This window comes from Mirounga angustirostris, unplaced genomic scaffold, assembly GCF_029215605.1.
Source record: "Mirounga angustirostris isolate CCGP_5_RB_7025 unplaced genomic scaffold, mMirAng1.0.hap1 SCAF_4, whole genome shotgun sequence".
Classification (NCBI taxonomy): domain Eukaryota; kingdom Metazoa; phylum Chordata; class Mammalia; order Carnivora; family Phocidae; genus Mirounga; species Mirounga angustirostris.
Window position 1 is genome coordinate 11656926 of NW_026991712.1, and position 15622 is coordinate 11672547.

General features: G+C 39.5%; 1 protein-coding gene and 1 non-coding gene across 19 annotated transcripts in view; both read left to right on the forward strand.

Annotated features, from left to right (window-relative positions):
- CYRIB (CYFIP related Rac1 interactor B) overlaps positions 1 to 15622 on the forward strand; it is a 148543-nt gene that overhangs the window by 71723 nt on the left and 61198 nt on the right. The gene's annotated exons all lie outside the window — the stretch shown is intronic.
- Positions 917 to 1105, forward strand: LOC123860683 (small nucleolar RNA SNORA73 family). The gene has a single exon (XR_006794801.1). It is a non-coding gene; the product is annotated as a small nucleolar RNA SNORA73 family (small nucleolar RNA).

Here is a 15622-nt window from a genome sequence, read left to right on the forward strand (position 1 = left end):
AGGTACCTAATCTTATGAGTCAGGGTAAAAGTCCATGTTGTCATGCCATTTAAACTAAAACCTGAGGAGTGGACCAGTAGTCAGTCAGACAAAAGGGAGGATGAGGGGCGCCTGGGTGGCTCAGTCGGTTAGGTGTCTGCTGTCAGCTCAGGTCATGATCCCAGGGTCCTGGGATCGAGCCCCACATTGGGCTCCCAGGGAGTCCACTTCTCCCTCTCCTCCCAGCTCCTGTTCTTTGTTGCTATCTCTGTCTCTGTCTCTCTCTCTCTCTCAAATAAATGAATAAAATCTTAAAAAAGCGGGGGGAGAATGCACGGGCCTAAATTGAGGGAGAGGCAAAAGCTTTGAGATAAGAGAGGTCAGGTACATTTTAGAAACGGCTACTGGTTCTATAAAGGAGGTGTGGGAAAGAGGTACACAATAAGTAGACTGTAAGCCTGGCTGCATGAGTTGTGTTAACAAGTTCAGGTCAGTTTGGACTGAAGGCTATAGGGAAACCATTATAGGATTTTCTTTTTTTAGGATTTTAAGGGAGGGGAGAGTGAAATACTAGCTTGTTCTGACAGCTTTGGGAGAATGGATTGAAGATGAAGTAAAATTCAATACAAGTAGGCAAGTTAAGAGGCTATTGTTACTAAAGTCCAGGAAAGAATTGATAGTGATCATCATTTGAGTACTGACAATGGAGGAATAGTATTAAATCCATAAGATTTGATGATTTACTGGATTTAGGCTCTGTAGAGCCTGTAAGTTTGCTTCCGGTTTTCCCCAAAGGTCCTGTTGCTACTTTTTCATGTAAAGTTGAGATGCTGTTGGGGCTAAGACAAAGCCAGATGTATTCTTGAATATGCATTTTCAGTTGACTCTCTACATTGTTAGTTATGGAGTTGACCCATCCTAAAGTGGGCATATCAGACCAACGTGGATATTCCTGGGAGGTCACTATCCCTGGGCTCTGTCCAGGTGGCATAGGGGAGCATAGGGTTCTGCCCCATGATGTACAGTCCATTTCCACCATGCCTTGAGTCTGCACCTGCATATTCCTACAGCTTCTCAAGAGTCCTGTGGATGATGACAGAGGAGACAAACAATGCGGGAAACAGCTCTAAGAACCCCCATCTGGATCTATGATTGGAAATGAAAGAAAAATCTTTTATCAGCTGCAGTTCTTCTGGATTAAGCTCTTACCTACCTCTTTCGCAGCGATTGCTCAGGATTCCAAATAATTGGATTTAGGGAGAGAAGAGCCTCACCTAACATTGGCAGTTGACACTTTACACTGTTGGGTCCTTTATTTGGCAGAGAGAGTTGGTAAAGTGAATGACAAATGCTGTTTTTATAAGATAAGCCTGGAGGTTTGGAAGCTGGGGCACATTTGACCCCCTTGAAAAACTGCCCTTTATAGTAAATCAAGGGGGACAGTAGGTTAGAAAACCAAAGTAGGAATATCAGCCTGTGGACTCAAGAGGTCTCCATGAGTCAGGGATTCAGTTTCCACAAGAGGCCAGTAGCATGCTAACAATTGCTTTAGAGAAGGAGCATGTCTGATAGTTGTGTCCGGAAGGCAGAGTGCAGAACCCCCAGGGGCACCTGCAGGTGACGACTGCCTGCCTCCCTTTGTCAGAAGCTCTAATCAATAAAATCGTAAGTCACAGAGACTTGTAACCAAAAAACGGTCATTAGGGTTGTGGGGCCCCAAAGGTACTAGGATTTTTCTACATGCAACCCTTCCTGATTGGGAGAATCCCCTCTGGCACTTAGAAGGTGGGGAAGTACAACCATGTAACATATCAACTCTTAACTATACATTGGGATGTAGAGACAGCAACAGAACATTGAACTGGCCCAGAGAGTCCTGTCCTTTCGTCACATTCGGTTTTTTCCCCACTGTAAATCCTGCCCAAACCCTATTAATTGAATCTGGATGTTCCCTCCCTTCACAGGACTGGGTAGGCTGGTGATGACATGGGTGCCTATATCTAAAAGAACCTTAAAGCTTTGAGTCCCTCTCTAAAGTTCCCTGGGCAGCCTATTGGCTCTATGGCCTTCAGTCCTTCTTGGGAGGCAGGGAGACTTCAACCCCATACTTACCATTTTTTTCTGTAAAGCAGAAGAGTTTTGGGGGTAGAAGTAGAACAGGGTAGGAGATGGGAGCACGAGGGAGAGAGCACCTATACCAGCAATCAAAGCAATCAAAGCTGGTTATAACCTTTTGGTTATTCCCTCATAGTTCAATCAAAGAAACTTCTAATAATTTTGGTCCAACTAAAACTTCATTTTGGCAGCAAGGCCATCATTACTTACATAATCCATTTTAGTTTTGGGGATTCTGAGGCTCAATAGTCACAGCCACAATGCCTTTCACCTGGAGACACAGGGCTGTTGCCCCATTGTCTTGGCATATCCCTTCCTCTGCCAGCCCAGAGGAGAGTGAACAACCACCAAGTCACCATTTGGGTGGTTGATTTCAATTCCACTTTTTACTGCTCAGTTTCTAAACATTAATCCAACTCCTGTTCATTAACGGTAGGGTGGTAGGGATCCATATTCTCATCTTCTCCCCACCTACCATCAGGACCACTCTCAGATCCCAGGGTGTCTTCCCATTTCCTAGACCTCTGCCCTTGGGGGCCTTTATCCTCTGTCTTCTAGAAAGTCATGGGTGGCTCTGTCAGCATCCCATCCTTACTGCCAAAACTGTCCAGAACCATGATGGTCTGAGATCTTACCCTAGTTGCAAGCTAGTAAGTTACCATGCCACCTTTTCATGGATGCTGGTAGAAAACAGGAGACTCCTGTGTAAGAGATGAAGGACAGTATCACTCTCAGTAATAGCAGTAGCTAGAGTATCAGCATTTGAAATGTATTTTCTCCAAGGTAAGTTGGTATCTGATAACATTTACTCAAAAAGTAATGACTAACATGTCCAGACGTCTTTTGATTTGAAAAAAATCACACATGGTTTTTTAGGAATTTCAGGGACATTACATTAAGGTGAAGCACGGGAAAACCACCTTGGGTTGCAAGGTATGAGATTGCTTTGCTTTTGTTTATGTCATACAACAATTCTCTACTTAAAATTCTGGAAAATTCTAACAAAACAATATAAGCACATTTTTAATGAGGTTTTTTTTCCTTTAGATCTTGGGACAGTATATATTTAGGGGCTACCATAGGGACCTCTGGGTGGCTCAGTGGGTTAAGCATCTGCTTTCAGCTCAGGTCGTGATCCCAGGGTCCTGGGTTCAAGTACTGCATTGGACTCCTGGCTCCCACTGAGCCAGGAGTCCAATGTGGGGCTCAGTCCTAGGACCCTGAGATCATGACCTGAGCCAGAGGCAGATGCTTAATCATCTGAGGCACCCAGGCACCCCAAATAAATAAAATCTTTAAAAAAAAAAAAAAAGGAGGAGCTAGCATAGTTGGAGGAAGGTTTAAACTTAGAATTTTTCATTTTTTTAAAGGGGGTTGGGCTTCATTTTATCAATCATAATTTTCTAACTCCTGTCCAGTTAGTTTCTGAAAACAAACGTAAGAAATGTTATTTCGAAATTTAACTTTACTTGCTGAAAATTGTTACGTTTAAGCTTGTTTTGACTTAAATCTTTGATATGTTCTGGTATTACATAAATATTATTTACCAAGTTGTTTTCTAAAGTACAGAAAAGTCAGCTTCATTTATTCTGTCCATTTGGATTAAAGTGTACATGAATGTACAGAGCTGGAAATGTAAAGAAATCTAGCTATGGTGGCTCCTCTTCTAAGTCACTAGTGGATAAAAGCTTAATGTTTGAGAATCAAGGGCTAAAGCATTTTGGAAATACACTTTGATAATTGGGACTTCCTATATTAAAATGTGAATATAGTTAAACCAAAGCTTTTTCTTTTTATTTATAGAGCAGTATGTTGAAGCAATAGTCAAAATATGTAGCCTGGGATTGGCAACTCTTTGAAATGGGTGTGCCAAAGTTCCATTATAGTATGTGTCATAGTGACAACTGGCCAGTGTTCTGTCTTTGGTATGTGTTACTGACCCCTTCTTAGTAGTCTATTAGCATATTAAGAGTGCATTTAAGAACTTTAGCTGATTTTCAGTGTTCTTAGCAGCTTTTAAAAATCACATATTTTATTAAAAATCAAATTTAATTTTTTTAAACCATTCTCATTTTGCCTTGTTTGGGTAGGTAGATAGCCTATGATTTTAAATAATTAAAAAATATTTAAACATTTCAAATTTTCCTAGTTGAGGTATACAGGCAAAACTTTAGTGAAGTCCTTTCCCTGCCTCTGGTCTCTCAGATCCTTTCTAGGGTCTTATTTGTGTCTCACAAGTAAGAGATGAGTGAGCAGTTTTTTTAAAAAAAGTATAGCTGGTTTACAGTGTTACAGGAAACTGTCTTCAAATCGTAAAGTAGAGCTAAACAGGTGCTGTGAGACAGTTTATCCCAGGCAGTTATAAGTCACATGATTAGCAAGTATTTTCTCCCAGTCTGTGCCTTGTCTTGTTATTTTCTTAATGGTACCTTTTGAGATGCAAGGGTTTTGAACTTTGATAGAGTCTAGTTTATCTTTTTCTTTTCTTTTAAGAATCCTGCTTTTGGCTATGGTGAGTGCTGTGAATTGTGTAAGACTGTTGAGTCACAGACCTGTACCTCTGAAACAAATAATACATTACATGTTAAAAAAAAGAAGAACATAGCAGGAAGGGAAAAATGAAGGGGGGGGACCTGGAGGGAGGAGGAGACGAACCATGAGAGACTATGGACTCTGAGAAACAAACTGAGGGTTCTAGAGGGGAGAGGGGTGGGGGAATGGGTTAGCCTGGTGATGGGTATTAAAGAGGGCACGTATTGAATGGAGCACTGGGTGTTATACGCAAACGGTGAATCATGGAACACTACATCGAAAACTAATGATGTAATTTATGGTGATTAACATAACACAATAAAATAAAATTAAAAAAAAAAAAAAAGAGGGCGCCTGGGTGGCTCAGTTGGTTAAGCGACTGCCTTCGGCTCAGGTCATGATCCTGGAGTCCCGGGATCGAGTCCCGCATCGGGCTCCCTGCTCAGCGGGGAGCCTGCTTCTCCCTCTGACCCTCCCCCCTCTCATGTGCTCTCTCATTCTCTCTCTCTCAAATAAATAAATAAAATCTTTAAAAAAAAAAAAAAATCCTGCTTTTGGTGCTGTGTCCGTGAAGTCTTAGTCCAACCCAGGGCCGTGAGATTTATGCCTGTGTTTTCTTCTAAATGTTTTATATTTTTATCGTTTTAGTTCTTTTGTTTGGGTCTGTGATCCATTTTTTTTTTTTAAAGATTTTATTTATTTATTTGAGAGAGAGAATGAGAGAGAGCACATGAGAGGGGGGAGGGTCAGAGGGAGAAGCAGACTCCCTGCCGAGCAGGGAGCCCGATGTGGGACTCGATCCCGGGACTCCAGGATCATGACCTGAGCCGAAGGCAGTCGCTTAACCAACTGAACCACCCAGGCGCCCTGTGATCCATTTTTAATTAACTTTTTTTTTTTTTAAAGATTTTATTTACTTAGAGCATGTGAGCAGTGGGAGGGGCAGAGGGAGAGAGAATCCCAAGCAGACTCCCTGCCGAGCGCAGAGCCTGTCACAGGGCTCAATCCCATTACCTCAAGATCATGACTCTAGCCGAAACCAAGAGTCGGACACTTAACTCACTGAGCCACCTAGGCACCCCTAATTAACTTTTATGTATAGCATGAGGTAAATTTCTTAAGTTGATCTTTTTGTATGTAGATAGCCAGTTTCTCAGTGCCATCTGTCGAAAAGACTGTCCTTTTACCCCTTTGAATTGCCTTGGTATCTTTGTTGATAATCAGTTGACCCTGGATATATGGGTTTATTTCTGGACTTTCTTTTCTGTTTTATTGGTCTGCATGTCTATCCTTCTGCCAGTACCACATGTCTTGATTACTGTAGCTTGTTATGCCATATTTTAATAGTGCAAATAGCATTCTTTTCTTGTAAAAGTATATGCTCATTTATTTTAAAAAATGAAACAAAAAAGTGAAAGAGGAAAGCAAAAATCACCATCTAAGTAGTCAGTGTTCTGGTGAACATCTCTCCAGATATCTCCGCACATACATGCATGTTGTATGAATGCACACACATCCTCCACAGTTATACATAAAGACACGTCAGTATTTGCCCCACGCTCATTGTTCTTGTGTACTTTTTGAGTGAATACATTTATTGTCAACTTTAAGAGAGAACTGATTATTTTTCTTTCTTCAGGCACTTCTGTAATTCTGTGAGTTTTTACTGCCATACGCTTCTGAGAAGAGCAAAGATTATTTGGGCTAAGAACTGAGTGCTTTTTTTCTTGGTTAGCATGTTAATTGGAATTATTTCTCACTTCATCTGCTGAAAGATGACTTTAAAACAAATTTTTTAATGTGTGCTCTGTGAATGGATGGCAGATTATGTGTGGAACATTGACAAAATCAATCCCTAAATCCAGTTTTAAACATTTAAAGTTTCCATAAATCTGCTCTTCAGCATTAGCTTAACTTTTTGGCAGTTGTGATCACGAGTGTGAAACCAGTAAATACTGTATGTGTGGTGATAGAGTTTTATTTGCAGTCATATGAGGACTGATCCCCGCTGCAAGTTTGTTTTTGCCACGTTAATATGCTCTGGTGCATTTCGTGGATTCAGCCTGTCTGTAATCCTGGTAGAGCTCCATCCTGTGATACTTTCAGTAATCACTGTGGAACTCTGACCAAACCCTGAAACACTTTCTCATCTTGAGTGTAGGTCAGATCCCATGGTCGGAAACTCCCTTGACATTCACATGCTTCTTGTAGTATGATTTTTATAGGATGAATACAGGGCTTAAAGTTACATTTAGAGATGTAATATGTATAGGAGACCATAGAGAATTTAAAAGATTGAAGTTTAATCTCTGACAGTGGGGAGCCATTAAAGGTTTTGAGTTTGGGGAGTGACAGTGTGACAAGTTTCAGAAAGCCACCTTTACATTGGCGTAATGGAAGTTTGGTGTTTGAAAAAGGCATGCTGAAATTCTATGGGAAACTGGACTGCTCGATGAAATTATATAAATGAGGTGTTTTTGTACAAGATTTTAAAAAGAAAACTTAAAATAAGAAATTTTCAGATGAAAAATGGACTGTTTATAGAAAGGAAAACAGCATGCTAAAGTGTTAACTGTGGCTAACTATGTGGTGGGATTATGGATTTTTCTTTCTACTTTTTGTGGAAAATTTAGTAAAGTGCTAAATATATCATGTAATAAGATGTTAAAATGGAACTCTTTTATTCTGAGTTTGGCCCTAAGTTGAGAGGTATACATTTCTAAAGAGAGTTATAAGCATACCATGCAGGCATTGCAAAATAAAGAGCCAGAAAATGGATTTGTGACCTCTAAATACCTACCCCATCTGTTGGTATAAAGAATCAGGGAGCTGGAAATTAGAATAGTTTTTGAACTGAGTTGTTGGAAATTGGAAAAGTGTTTTTAAACCAAGTTGTTAGTGTGCTAGGAGTTTCTTCTAACCTCCCCCCTCCCTTTTTGGTGTGCTCCCCCTCAAGTACAGGAGATTTCTGGTAATGATTTGAGAGCTGAATATGTAACTTGTGTAGTTTAGGGGACACAGTGGGTTGATGTCTGTCTCACTGTGCCTGAGTGAAGGAGAAGCTATCCGCTGTGACAGTGCAGCAAAGCAAGGTTACTGTGGGTGGACTGCCCATCCTCCCTGAGTTCTGAATGGGTACATGTGTCCCACAGACTGGATGAGGGCCACTAGTGAGAGGAAGCTCATAGGATCAGGGTGGTATGAGGCAGAGGGGGAGGAAGAAATGGCTGGATTCCCACAGGAGATGCATTATCTTGCATCAAGAAATTGTGGTGAGAGATCCCCAGTGCTGGAATGGGTGAGAGCGTCCAAGGAACTCCAGAAAGCATTCCTTGACAGGTCAGTTTTAAAAACTTCTTGAGCTGAGAGTGCTCCTGCCCTCTAATGACACTTAACTGCTACACCCAGGGTTCGTAAGGTGGGAAGGGAGAGCAGGTAAAGCACGGTGCTCTTGTCATGCCTAGGGCACGCGGGCTGCAGGCAGAACTGGGACATGGGGAGAAGCTGTAGTCCTGGATGACAAATTTTGACAATTATACTAAACTGGGTCTATCACTTTCTAAATTCTGACAGTTTTTATAACTTGAAAATGACCAAAGTCATAGGCTTGCCTAAATAAAAGTTCAGGGACATTAAACTGTCAACACAGAATAACTTTAAAGGACAGTGGTAGATAAAACACTGCTTTATGGTTACATCCCACAGGTTTTACTTGTTCAGGGTAATGGTTACAATTGTTTTTCTAATAAGAAAACTATCAATGAAAACGAATTTTTACAAGAAGAATGTGCTCATTGAGGCATTTTGTTATGGATAAAATGTCGTCATCTTTGGGACCAGTCAGATCTGTGCTTAAGTCAGATCAGCCCTTATTAACACTGACATGAGATAAGTAAACCAATTTCTGAGGTTCATTTTCCTCATTTACTTTTTATGGAAAGGGTAACATCATCTGTTTGGCAGTGTTATATGAAAAAAATACAGTCTATAGCAAAATGCGTGGTACACAGTAGGTATTCACAAATATTAATAACTCTCTTCCCTCCTTATAGCAAATGCTTCCTAAGGTTTTAAATATGTTCTTACTCTCCTTAATGTGTGCTTTGCTTCTTCTAAATATATTCCTTAAAAAATACCAGATGGATTAGGGGACTGAGTATGACTACAGGATACTACCCAGAATGTAAGAAATGCTGGTTTTTAGTATAGCTAAAAATTCCACTTTTGATTTGAAATGTGAAATATTCTCAGAAAGAATGAAAAGTAATTTCACTTATGTGTTTTTTTAGTGAGGAAACATATGAACTAGGGGTCTAAAGAAAAGGTAGGTCCAGGTGGAGAATCTTTTCATTACTGTTCTTGAAGCAGTTTAGAATATATAAAGCAAAAAGGAAGGCATCTTATTACAGAGAAAACCGTTTGTAAAAATCAGTATCATTTTAGTGCCCTTTTTTCCTCAAAATGTGTTTCATTGTTCTTTTTCTGGGAAGTTTTTAAGTTCTTTATTAGACTAATATATTTTAAAGTGATCTTAGTATTTTGTCTTCTTTCTGAATGTTCTCTTATACTTTTTTAATGTTCATATTTTATACTTTGAAGCTTAAAATTTTAATAATATAGGTACCTCTTAAAAGTCTCAAAAAACTGATTTATGTAATCTTTAATTTCAGAGTATCTTTATTGTTTATACTTTGAACCCCAAGTTACATTTATAACATAGTTTTGCTTATTTGTAGGAATGGCTTTAAATTTGGGAGGGAGTTATAGTTAGCTTTCTGTGTGCCTCCAGAATATTCTTCATAATTCATTCAAGGGTCTTCAGTTAAAAGTTGGAGAAACTTACAAGGTAATTTGAATGGAAAGGGAATTTATTGGCATGATGGCAGGTAGCTCACAGAATTGGTGGTGGAGAGATTAGAAACTCAGGTTCAGAAAGTGAGCAGTAACCACAGGAGGGCAAGAAGCAGATTATGTTACAATAACAGTCTGGTTAGGACACTGTGACACTGGTCTTGTTGCTATCCCTGTGAACGATTCTCAAGTATCCTGGGTCTTTGGACCATTCTCACAAGATAGAAAGTCATGGGAGTAGAGGGGCATTATTTGTGGGCTGACCTTCCCTGACCTCCACACTTGCGCTCCATTGACCCTCCAGATCTTCATTTGGAGGCCTTGGCCTGGCAAATTTAACATGGCCAGAACAGTTCCTAGTTTGGAGAAGTTTTAATTTGTTGATTTGCTCTCTCTTCTTGTGTTTATGCTGTTTCGAGAATAAAACATTCAAATACACTGTTTGAGCATGTAGCACAAAATAGTATGTATGCATGTTCACACTGATTTCAGGAAATGACAGTCCGTTCTTATTACATAGAAGGCAACCTGATGCAATATATATACACAAATATGCCAAAATCTGCAAATACTGAATGTTTTCCACTTGATTATCTCTGCACAACCTCTAAAAGTTAGGAGAAACAGTTCCACTAAAGGATTACCAGCCCTTGGGGTGCCTGTGTGGCTCAGTCGGTAAAGCGTCTGCCTTCGGCTCAGGTCATGATCCCAGGGTCCTGGGATCGAGCCCCAAGTTGGGCTGCTTCTCCCTCTCCCTCTGCTGCTCCCTCTGCTTGTGCTGTGTGTGTGTGTGTGTGTGTGTGTGTCAAATAAATAAATAAAATCTTTTTTTAAAAAAAGGATTACCAGCTCTTTTGAGAAATAAAGTTAACCTATATGATGTGATGCTTTTGTAGTTGTGTGTTATTGATGTTTTTATCTGTTAAACCCATTCGGTAACCTGTGGCTACTAGTGGACATTTCATTCTTAGGAGAGCCTGTAAGACATGTAAGGTTGTTTCTAAAAAGAGAAGAGCGCTCCCCTCCACCCCATACCCACCCCCCTTCATTCCAGGAACTGTAGCATGTTGAACTATTTGTTTTAAAGATAGAGCTTTAACACATACATAGATAATCTTTGATCATTAAAGAGTTAAAATAGTACATGTCCTTTTTTGAAAATGTTTTCCTGTCATCTGGTTTGTAAATTCAGACTTGAGTAGTCAAAATCTGGAATTATCTAAACTTCAATAAGTAGAAATAAAATAAGAGCAGACAGATTAAGGTTCAGACATGCATGGTAGATGGAATAGTAGTTAAAAAATTGGGTGTGTGTGTGTTTGTGTTTAGTCACACTGAAAAATCTTACCCATTGTTTGTGAAGTTCTTGATATTGCCTCAGTTTTGGTTTAGCAAGGCCTTTTTCTTAAGGACTTTAGTGTTAATCTATTATGAACCCCTTGTTAATAATCAGTGCTTAAAATGTCTCTTTTAGGAGAAGAGAATATTCCCCTTTTCCAGGTTAGTGGATATGCTCATATTTATCCTAAAAAAAAGTTTACTTAATTTAAAGCTTACTGAATTTAAAAAATGTCTTTGAAAGTTGTTAGTGATGGTGGTATTTTTTTTTTTATTATGTTCTGTTAATCATCATACATCGTTAGTTTTTGATGTAGTGTTCCATGATTCAGTGTTTGCGTATAACACCCAGTGCTCCATTCAATGCGTGCCCTCTTTAATACCCATCACCAGGCTAACCCATCCCTCCACCCCCCTCCCCTCTAGAAGCCTCAGTTTGTTTCTCAGAGTCCATAGTCTCTAATGGTTTGTCTCCTCCTCCCTCCAGTTCCCCCCATTCATTTTTCCCTTCCTGCTATGTTCTTTTTTTTTTTTTTTTTTTTAAACATGTAATGTATTATTTGTTCCAGAGGTACAGGTCTGTGATTCAACAGTCTTACACAATTCACAGTGCTCACCATAGCACATACCCTCCCCAATGTCTATCACCCAGCCAGTCAACAAAACCAAAAGACAACTGACAGAATGGGAGAAGATACTTGCAAATGACATATCAGATAAAGGGCTAGTATCCAAAATCTATAAAGAACTTATCAAACTCAACACCCAAAGAACAAATGATCCAATCAAGAAATGGGCAGAAGACCTGAACAGACATTTTTCCAAAGAAGACATCCAGATGGCCAACAGACACATGAAAAAGTGCTCAACATCACTTTGCATCAGGGAAATCCAAATCAAAACCTCAATGAGATACCACCTCACACCAGTCAGAATGGCTAAAATTAACAAGTCAGGAAAGGACAGATGTTGGCGGGGATGAGGAGAAAGGGGAACCCTCCTACATTGTTGGTGGGAATGCAAGCTGGTGCAGCCACTCTGGAAAACGGTATTGAGGTTCCTCAAAAAGTTGAAGATGGTGGTACTTTTTTAAACATACCAGGCAGACTCAAACATCGTTGCTTTCTCTGAGACTGTCCTCTAGGTATAGCTCAGTTATTCCCCTGTTTTCCCATTGCAGTTAATCCAAAGAACTCAAGTTCTGCAGTATTTTACCTATTGCATTGTGGTATTTATATATTTGTTTGTTTATTGAGAGAGAGCACGCATGCACATGGCGGGGAGGGGTGGGCAAAGGGAGAGAGAATCTTAAGCGGGGCTCCATCTCACCATGCATGAGATCATGACCTGGCCAAAATCAAGAGGTGGAGGTTTAACTGACTGAGCCACCCAGGTGCCCCATTGTAATAATTTTTTACATGTCTTCTTAATAGACTAGGAGCTTCTGGAGGGTAGGTCTTGTTGTACTCAGCATTTTACACTCTGCATTGCATAACACGTCTGGCTTGTTGGAGGTCTTTTGATCTTTATAGAATTGCCATAAGGAAGCAGTTCACATTTAAGATTGTGGCAGAGCATTTTAAATAGTCTTTTAAAAATCTATTACTTGATTGCTACCAAGACAGCTGTGCAGTAATATCACATATCAGATGTACAATATCTCCCCAAATATACTAGATCTCCAGAGATCAGTTATCTGCATTTGTTGCCATTATTTTGTCAGCCTGGAAAAATCATTATCTATAAAACCATGGTGGACACATTAGTGTATTTTATTTAAAGTCTGTATCACTTTAATTTTTAATAGGAAAATCGCACATTTTTTCTAAATTTTTGTCAGTTATTTGCTACCTGTATATCGATCATTCCTTATCACTCATTTTTCCCAAACAAATCCTGTTAGCAGGGTGGCCAGTCTTAATGGGGCCGTAACTCTAAACTAGTTATATTTATGCCAGGCTGCTTACATATTTTATCATGTTGTTTGCTAAATCACTCATCCACTCATTCCACATATGCACACTGGAGACTACAGTGTTTCAAGTATTGTGCTTAGTTCAAGGGCTATAATAACAATGAACAGGCTGTGATAACTGCTTTCAGTCCTGGGAAAGAGCCAGACATTTTGATGAGTGAAATGATGTGTTATGGGGCCCATTTGAAGATAGTTAACCCATACTTGGGATATATTCTTCTTTCACACTGTCCTGTTCTCCAAATTTCTATTATAATTGTAGTCCGTAATGATAGTATAGTGTGGACAGAATTATTATGGACTTGTTACTTTTTGTATGTTCAAGTATTATTTCCATAGGATGTCATTAACCTCTTTAGGGATAAAGATTGTCTTATTACTTTGTATCATAAGCACTACTGGAGATATAAACATTTTTAATAATGCTTGTGGAATTGACAAACAGAGACTCTAATATTCTGATGTTGGGCCCTTAGAAGTACAAGGACGATAGTAACAGCACCTGTGCAGAGGGAGTAAGGTTGGCCTGATGGGATGGGTAAGACCTGGGAAAAGAGCCAGACAGTGTAATTGGTACCTCTCATTCTCTGAGTCTCTCAATCTTAGGGGGGAGTAGGTATTATCTTCCTTTCTACAGATGGAGAAATTGAAGCTTTGAGAGACTTAATATTCTTGCTTAGAGTTTAAACACCGATGGACTCTTTCTGTCAAAATACATTATGTGTGGATGCATATTTTTGCTAGGAAGGTGATTAAATATTTGTTTTGGTCATAGAACTCCCTGGAATTAGGAGAGCCGTGTATGACAACCCAGGCACAGAGCTGCTCTGAAGGTCCATAATGCTGCTCCTGCTTGACATCATGCTGCAGTATCCTGAACTGAACACTACACTGGCTTATGTTATTTGTGAACAACCCAAATTGCCTTTAAACCAGCCAGATTTTGCAAATTACTTCTCTAATTTTTAATGATACATTAAGAATTAAGAAATTTTGGGGCGCCTGGGTGGCTCAGTTGTTAAGTGTCTGCCTTCGGCTCAGGTCATGATCCCAGAGTCCTGGGATCGAGCCCCGCATCGGGCTCCCTGCTCCGCGGGAAGCCCGCTTCTCCCTCTCCCACTCCCCCTGCTTGTGTTCCCTCTCTCGCTGTGTCTCTCTCTGTCAAGTAAATAAATAAAATCTTTAAAAAAAAAAAAAAAAGAATTTTAAGAGTGGGATGTATTTGATTTTATTAGTGGTTCTTAGTTTTTTTGTGCATATGTTGGTTTTTCATTCTAGTATTGGAATAGGCTTTTAAAAAAAATTGCATAGTTGACTCAAGATACAACCATCTGTCTTTTGAAATTTGTGGTATGCAATTCAGACACAGAATGAGAACATGTTGGGGCACCTGGATGGCTCAGTTGGTTAAGCATCCGACTCCTCATTTCAGCTCAGGTCATGATCTCAGAGTCATGAGATCCATCCGAGACCAGTGGGGCTCCGCACTCAGCGGGGAGTATGCTTAAGATTTTCTCTCTCCCTTTCCCACACTCCCTGCTTGTGCGTGCACTGTCTATTTAAAAAAAAAAAAAAAAAAGAATGAGAATATGTTGCACTTAAAACATGTAAGAGCATTATCTCTGTCTTAGCACTTTAGGTTATTGCTACTGAACACTTGTTTACGTATTTCCCCAATAGAAAAAAAATGTCTGTGGCAAATTAAGATGTGAAAACTTAGCTTTGGGACTTGGTATTTCCCAACCTTGAACTTGTCTGTGTTTTTGTTACTATTAGGTGTAATTCAGAGGTATTCTGCAAAGTGTCACAATTGTAGAAAAGGACCTGAGTGGATGGACATTGTATTCTTTGCTTCCAAAAGACAGTTTTCCTTTTGTTTATGTAGGTTAGATATATTGATATTTGCATATATTTTTACATAGGTTGCATGTAATTAAAAGTGAGCAGTCGCCTGCTTTCTTTTTCTTTGTTGTATAACTTATATTTTGGAGTGAACATTATTTTTATGCCTTGGCCACATTGTCATAATTCTAAGTTTGGATTTGCTTCCAAAGTTTTATCCGTTGTATTCTCAATGTCTTGAAATATATCCAAGAATTCCTGTTCTCCTTAATCACTGTGCCCAGTGTGGGGCTCTGACTCACAACCCCGAAATCAAGAGTCACATGTTCCACTAACTGAGCCAGTCAGGCGCCACCCCCCAAAATTACTTTAATATGATTTTTTTTTTTTTTTTTTGCTGGTGTTACTTCCTCTGGGACATCTTCGTCCTTTCATCCTTTTCATCATAACCACTTCATTTATGGTGCTGAAGTTCACCCTCCCAGAGTTCCTCTGACTGGCATGCTTAGTGTCTCTGATGGCAGCAGTGTCACATTCGTGCAGTTAACCCTTTCTTCCGTGACTTCATTTATGTTCTCTTAGAGTTTGACGCTCAGGGTTACCACTTCCGGTTTTTTGCTGCATTTTTATCTTTGTTGGCAAATTCCCTCATTTGGTTATCCATTTTTCTAAAATGTCATGCAGGTTTGTCACCAGGAGACAAGGGGATAACACAGCAACACACTTTGCAGTCTGTGCATGACCTAACAGATGTTCAGTGAACAATCACTGATAGACTTGAAAGAAATGATGTGGTTGGTCACTAATAATGATGTAAAAGATGGGAGAAAATGATAAAACTATTAAGCATTCTGTATTTACAGTATTTTCATCTTTAATTACATTTTAAAGAGACTAGACATTTTAGAAAAAGTATACGGGTATGGTTTATATATAGTAATGATGATGATCATTGAAACAGCATTACATTTACAGAGTATTTATTGTGTG